The sequence below is a fragment of the Mytilus californianus genome, unplaced genomic scaffold (genome assembly GCF_021869535.1).
Source record: "Mytilus californianus isolate M0D057914Y unplaced genomic scaffold, xbMytCali1.0.p SCAF_3, whole genome shotgun sequence".
NCBI classification, from domain to species: domain Eukaryota; kingdom Metazoa; phylum Mollusca; class Bivalvia; order Mytilida; family Mytilidae; genus Mytilus; species Mytilus californianus.
The window spans coordinates 31,713,187-31,720,865 of record NW_026262679.1 but is presented as its reverse complement, the minus strand read 5'-3'; the positions used below and the strand labels follow the sequence as shown (position 1 = coordinate 31,720,865).

Sequence of the window (7,679 nt, the reverse complement as noted above, 5' to 3'; positions counted from 1 at the left end):
AGTAAAGCAGGCGAGACGTTTCAGCGTGTGCACTCTTGTTTTGTTTCATTGATTGATTGATTATTGTTTGGTTTACTTTCCGTGGCAAATATTTCATTTCATCCTTCAGAGAGTTGTTGCAAGGGTTCTTAACGAGCAGGGGGCGTGGCCTTATCTCTACACAAAGCATCGAATTTAAAGTCCCCATTCTGACCGGACAAGGACCGGACGGACATTAACCCACAGGAACTTACCTTAAATAAATTAAATATTAACAGCAATAAGTGTCCTTTCCTAGATTTAGACGTTTCAGTTTTACACCAGAAACTAAATACACAAATTTACGACAAAAGGGATATTTTTTCTTTCCCTATTGTTAATTTTCCTTTGTCGACGGTGATGTTCCTCTGGCACGATCTTACGGTGTTTATATATCTCAACTCTTTCGTTATGCCCTTGTCTGAAGTGAAGTTTTGGATTTCAATGAGCGTAATATATGTATTACTTGTAAATTGTCAAGTCTTGGATTTCGTTACCACAAATTACTTAAAACCTTTACTAAATTCGTCCATAGATACAAAGATTTGGAAATTTAGATACGATCCGGGTAAACTTATAAATCCTTTAAATAAACTTATTCTAAAAGGTTACCTATTCAACACAGTAATTAGATTTTTGAATATTGTTTTTATTGGTATAAATATTTATTTTGTTATCAGTAAATTAAAACCATACTAAATATTACATATATATGTACTTTCACGGTACTACAATATGTCGATACCTATTTTGGCATTGCACAAGATCATGTTTTTCTCTGCCTGTTAATGACATCTTTACACTAAATCCGTTGGATGTGTACTTATTGATATTTTAGTCTTAGATACATGATTTTTTTATTAGTTGCTATTGGCTTTGAACTAGCTGTCAGAAACTGCGAGTACTCTCAGATCTGTACTTAGTGTCTTTTTTTGTTGTTAGGGATGAGGGATGGATATACATAAAATTGAGAATGGAAATGGGGAATGTGTCAAAGAGACAACAACCCGACCATAGAACAGACAACAGCAGAAGGTCACCAACAGGTCTTCAATGCAGCGAGAAATTCCCGCACCCGGAGGCGTCCTTCAGCTGGCCCCTAAACAAATATATATACTAGTTCAGTGATAATGAACGCCATACTAAACTCCAAATTGTACACAAGAAACTAAAATTAAAAATAATACAAGACTGACAAAGGCTAGAGGCTCCTGACTTGGGACAGGCGCAAAAATGCGGCGGGGTTAAACATGTTTATGAGATCTCAACCCTCCCCCTATACCTCTAGCCAATGTAGAAAAGTAAACGCATAACAATATGTATACCCTGCCCCAAGTCAGGAGCCTGTAGTTCAGTGACGTCTGTCATATTGGTTTTTCGTGAATTGTTTTGTTATAAATTAGGCCGTTAGTTTTCTTAATTGAATTGTTTCATATTTTTCATGTCGGAGCCTTTTATAGCCGACTATACGGTATTGGTTTTTCTCATTGTTGAAGACCGTACGGTTGCCTATAATTGCTTACATCCACTTTATTTGAAATTTGGTGGATAGTTGTCTCGTTGGCAATCATACCACATCTCCTTATTTTTATGTGGCTGCGTATTTATACATCCAGCGCAGCCAAACGTACCCCTTATTTTGACAGGTCGGTAGAAGACCACATGCGACCATATGTCTATTCTTTAGTCAATCTTGTTTTTTTTACATGGTTTGTTATTATATAACGAGCTATCGGGTCATTGGATCATCGGGAAGTACCAATCTATATGAAGTCGATATCGCACAAAAAAAAATGTTTTCATTAAACTTAAAAGTTGACCTAAAATGACTAAATAATATCTATTATGTTTTGGTCCATTTTGGTCTCATAGCTCCCTAAGTATGTTTGCTTCCACGGCTTTCAAATATTTGGTGCTTAGAGTTACCGATTATGGTAGATCTAGAAAAAATCTTCGGACCCAACAAATTAATAAAGTGCTATTTTCATTTTCTAGTTTTTGGTGGATACCGCTGCTGGTGGGATGTAACGGTTAATGCCCGAGCGATTATCAGCTCAGTAGTCCAGGAAAATAAGGTTCTAATTACCCAAGAAAAAGTGGACCTTATATTGTTTGGCTATAATTTTGTGTATGCACCTTTTGGTCATATATAATTTCCCCAGTATTTATGTGCGCCTGGAATATTATTTTTGATTTTAATCGGTCACGATGAAAGTAAATCAATATCAGATTTTCAGACGCACAAAATTTATAAAGTGTTACTGGTATTTTGATATCATTTCAAGCCCATATAGTGTGTACATGTAATATGTAAGATATACATTTATGTGTATAATTTTTAACAATTATTGTAAGATCCCAACATGTATTTGAAGCCTATTTTTTCTTAATTATGTTGCTTTTGTTGTTAAATTATGACACATCCCATAGATAGAAACGAAAGTAGGAACGTCTAAGTTTGGAACACATGTAAGTCCAGTGTCACAGTTACACACAGATTCATCTGGAATATGTCGACAATGAGATCCTAGTTGACCGATCTTCTTGCAGTATACGTACTGGGGTAGAAATTGGTCTCTGACGCAACAAAATCCATCCGGGCAAGAGTTTGTTCGATTCTTTATGTCACAACTTACATCCTGGAATGACAATAACATTTCAATTACTTGATACTAGAACGATAAGAGCATCAAAAAATTATAACTAAATCAAACAATGGAAATATTTATGTTGCATATATACATGAATGTTGTCGGAATTTATTTTGTTCGAAATTTATTTTGTTATTTATTTATTAAGTTCATGTGATAATTGCTTTTGTATGTTTCCCGGTGTATATAAATAAGAGTAACTCCATCTGAGGGGGTTGCTGTGCAGGATGTTTAAATACACAGTCACGTTCAGTCGGAGTTTTGAACATGAAATCCGATCTCTCATGTAGGAAAAGTGTCACACTCTTTTCGCTTGTATAACAACCCTTTCAGGTGGTCCGAAGCAAGGTAACATTTCTGACCTATCGAAAATGCCTGTATTTTCTGTGACAGTCGAAGTTCTACGCCTGTCATCCTGGTTGGCTCACTTTGCAAAGCCTAGATTTATTTTTAATTTGTTCCCGCTCTGAAAAGGAAATATTTGCCATTGGACTTAAAATATCAACAGTCCACCAATCGATCAAAACCTATTCACGGTATCACAACTTGTGTTAATATATCAGTATTGAATATACAAATGATCAAATGAATGTATGATTGTAAAATAGAATAGATTTAGAAAACATTATTGTTAAGCTCCATATTCAAGTCTCTATTCTTTGACAGCGTCCATCTTGCGAAATGCGTCATTGATATTCACAAATATTTCTCGGTTGATTGGTTGTTTTTTGCTTAAACACCCAGCGAAATATATTTCATGCATATTCAGAACGAACACAAAATAAAAATCAGTCGGTGGATGTACATTAAGATTATAGCAGTAAGCCTATATCGTTCCATAGAAAGGTCTGTAAACTGTGGAAGGTCTTAACAGCAACACAGACAACTGGGTAAAAGAAAACAACTAAAAGATTTAAATAAAGGGCATTTTGACATCGCGCATAGCATACATGTACTTGTTATTGAGCTTATACGCCCCTGGATGCCTTATGTCAAATTTTAAAAGTTTGTTATTTTGAAAATTAGGAGTTGGGGCTGTCCTTTAAAAACTTCTGTTTATAATGTATTTCCAACTTCGGAGAGATTTAGAGTTTAACGTTCTCTATAAACATCTGTCTATTGTTCAAAGATTTAGATAAAAAATAAGGAGATGTTGTATGATTGACAACTATGAATCAGATACCAAATGCCGTATATGTTAGCAACTACAAGTCACCGTAGGACCTCCAATAATGAACAAAAACCAATACCGCATAGCAAGATTCAAAAGGCCCCGACATGTTGACATATAAATTAATTTCTTTTGAGTTATTTGTGTACTTGGCTTGCTGTTTCATTGAAGTATACCACACTTATTCGTTGATCATTTAGTTTAACATTTTCTATGATATTACAAAGGAACTGATTAAGATATTCTGAAAGGAGCACAGAATAGATACTCTTAACCTAGTACACTTGTGATTATACCATTAAGGCTGAAGGACATCACAATTAACGAACTCAGCAATGTCTCCTTCACACTTTTTTTTGTCTCGCCTGCGACGAAAGTCGCAGAAAGTGAGACATAGGTATTACTATCCGGCGGCGGCGGCGGCGACGGCGGCGTAAACTATTTGTATAAAGCTTTATATTTCAGAAGGTAGAAGACCTGGATGCTTCATACCTTGTATGCAGATACCTTATCTAACAAACTTTCCGTCTGTCATATGTCCAATGTCCTTGACCTTATTTTCATGGTTCAGCGACTGCTTGAAAAAAAAGTTTAGTTTTTTTTGTTATGTAAATTTCTCACTTATTATGAGTAATAGGATAACTATATTTGGTATATGGGTTCCTTGCAACGTCTACATGTCCATCAGACAGGGTTCACCTGACCTCAGCCTCATGTGGTGTATGGAATGATTATAAGGGATACATGTCAGTCTGGCAGGTTTCATCTGACCTTGACCTCATTTTCACGGTTCATTGGGCAATGTTAAGTTTTTGTGTTTTGGTCTGTTTTTCTAATACTATAAGCCATTGGTCAACTATATTTGGTGTATGGAATGATTGTAAGGTGTACATGTCTGTCTGGCAGGTGTCATTTGTCCTTGACCTATTTTCATGGTTCATTGGTCAATGTTAAGTTTTTGTGTTTTGGTCTGTTTTTCTAATACTATAAGCAATAGGTCAACTATATTTGGTGTATGGAATGATTGTAAGGTGTACATGTCTGACTGGCAGGTGTCATTTGTCCTTGACCTCATTTTCATGGTTCATTGGTCAATGTTAAATTTTTGTGTTTTGGTCTGTTTTTCTAATACTATAAGCAATAGGTCAACTATATTTGGTGTATGGAATGATTGTAAGGTGTACATGTCTAGCTGGCAGGTGTCATCTGACCTTGACCTCATTTTCATGGTTCAGTGGTCAAAGTTAAGTTTTTGAGTTTTGGTCTTTTTTTCTAATACTATATGCAATAGTTCAACTATATTTGGTGTATGGAAATATTTTATGACCTATATGTCAGTCACACAGGTTTTATTTGACCTTGACCTCATTTTCAAGGTTCATTGCTGAGTGTTAAGTTTTTTCGTTTTGGTCTGTTTTTCTTAAACTATAAGCAATAGGTCAACTATATTTGTTGTATGGAAGAATTGTTAGCTGTACATGCCTGCCTAGCATGGTTCATCTGACCTTGACCTCATTTTCATGGTTCATTGGTCAATGTTTAGTTTACTTGGTTAATGTTAAGTTTATGTGACAGTTGTAATAAAGCTTTATATTTAGGACTATCAACATAATATCAATGATAAGTAAAGAAGGCGAGACATTTCAGCGTGTGCACTCTTGTCTAAAGTAGTCGAAACTTCAGGGTAAAAAAGATAACTTTACTTTACAGCCCGTGACTTTACATCTTCAGTGCTTTACTTTAAATCAACAGCGCTAGACTAGACATTGTCGTCAATTCGACAATTGCACAGTAGTTATTTTAAACGATTCGAACTGTTTTATTTTATGTTTTATTTATATTTAAACGTGTCACAGATCTAGATAACCCTGTAATGTTTGTCGTTATCATTTTATGCAATCATTTCCTCGTTCGTGACTTAACACTGGTTTCAACCTAAGGTTGTGTTAATCACAACGGCAGACTGATTATATTCTCGAGCAAATGAGTTTTCCTAAACAAAAATTGTATTCCTGTTAATCAATTATACAATACAATTTTCTTCATATTTTTACGGCTTCTTAGTTAACCCCTTACTATCATCGATCATTTCTTATATAAAATACACGGAATTATAATGCTTCCATGAAATTTAACGTATAAAGAAACTTTTCATTCCAGTTTAAGTGCCAACTGTTGGTCAACTGCTCGTCGATTTGAAGTCAACAGACAGATGAGAAAGTGCTGTAACAGTTGTTCTTGAATTGTGTTTATGAATAATACACATGTATGACCATAACCTGGTACATTTTTTCTTGTACTTTCATAATAAACATTCTTACCTGCAAAGAAAAATCCAATTCCATAAAAATGATAAGAAAAATTGAAAATTTTATGCAACCCAACATTTTGATATGTGTTTACATGTCAGTACATGTATGAAGGAAATGATCTCGAATACAAAGACCATCTGTGCTGATTCCACGGTCTAAAACTATAGGTTCTAACCTGACCATTGATTGATAAGACTATAAACGCATCAAAATAACGAAGAAAAACACCAACTAAAAAAAACACACTAAAACATACTTTCTACCATAATGATGTTTATAACTGAAATTGTATAATGAAATTCATAAAAATATTTTTTAAAAAGCTCCTTTGGAAACTTTAAATAAATACGGAACAAAAATCAAAATAAGATGTATACAGTGGCATTGTATGGTTGAGATTGTGAGAAAGTTACAGTTAATTGCCAAAAGGGGTCAATGAGATGTTGCGAATTCAAAATAAGTATCCCGAGATGAAATTATGGTAAAGTTCATGATTTGCTTGAGAAAACCCCCCAAAAATATTCGGTTTAAGAGGGGCTGTGGATTCAAAATGTGTGAACGTTACTTTGCTACCGGCAATTCAAATCTATCAACACAAATAAAATAACAAAATTAAAAAGTAGAAGCGAGGAACATTGAATTTGAATTAATTCTTGTAAATTCTATAACACAGACCGTACGATGATTTATTTGAATATTGTCGAAATTGTTTTTTTATTTTTTTATTTTTGCTTTTATGCAAATAATATTAGCCTTATGGGACACAAGACAAAAAGTCACAGTTAACAAGTGTTCAATCGTTTAAATATACCAGAGAATAATATTGAAAGATAACTTCATTTTCGGTTTAGGAAACTACATACTTTGTACCATGAAGCCAATCAAGTATAAAATATTATTACTATGAGGTAATCTTTTACGGCTTGTTTTCTTCATTCATTTATTTGATCATTTACTTTTTACAATAAATTATAACTACAAAGTTGTTGATTATGTGATTGTTCAAGAACATTATCCCCAAAAATGATTAAAAGAAATAAACCTTATGTTAATCAAATCCCTTTGAATTGTAATATTTTGTCTGTAAAACAGTTACTTTTGTACATGTGTATTTTATTCATTTCTTATCATTTTTCTATGTACATGTACGGTATCTTTTTGGTAAATATGAGTAGGCAATGCATTTAAATTTATTAATAAGGTAAACAGGAATGTCAAGCAAACAGGTAAAACTTTAATACAAATCAATTTTCCATTACTTTACTCCTTTTTTTAAATGACCATTCCCTGAAGCACTACATATATCTTTAACCATTCTTCATGTTGGCAAAAATGCATTGCTCTAGCTACGTGATTAAAAATAATTATAATTGTCATCATAAATTTTCGGTAATAATCAATCGATATCATCAAAATATGCCGCAAACTAATCTACCCAAGCTTACAGCTAGATTTAGACGTGTTGACATGACTAATAAATATTTTAATTATGATTTCAAAGAAATGATATTACTCAAAGTCTTTTAT

General features: G+C 33.7%; 1 long non-coding RNA gene across 1 annotated transcript; it reads right to left on the bottom strand.

Annotated features, from left to right (window-relative positions):
* Positions 1–2,336: 2,336 nt before the first annotated feature.
* LOC127734415 (uncharacterized) lies at positions 2,337–6,243 on the bottom strand. Its single transcript, XR_007997547.1, has 2 exons — positions 6,162–6,243; positions 2,337–2,657 (listed from the first exon to the last, which is right to left on the bottom strand). It is a non-coding gene; the product is annotated as an uncharacterized LOC127734415 (long non-coding RNA).
* Positions 6,244–7,679: the final 1,436 nt, after the last annotated feature.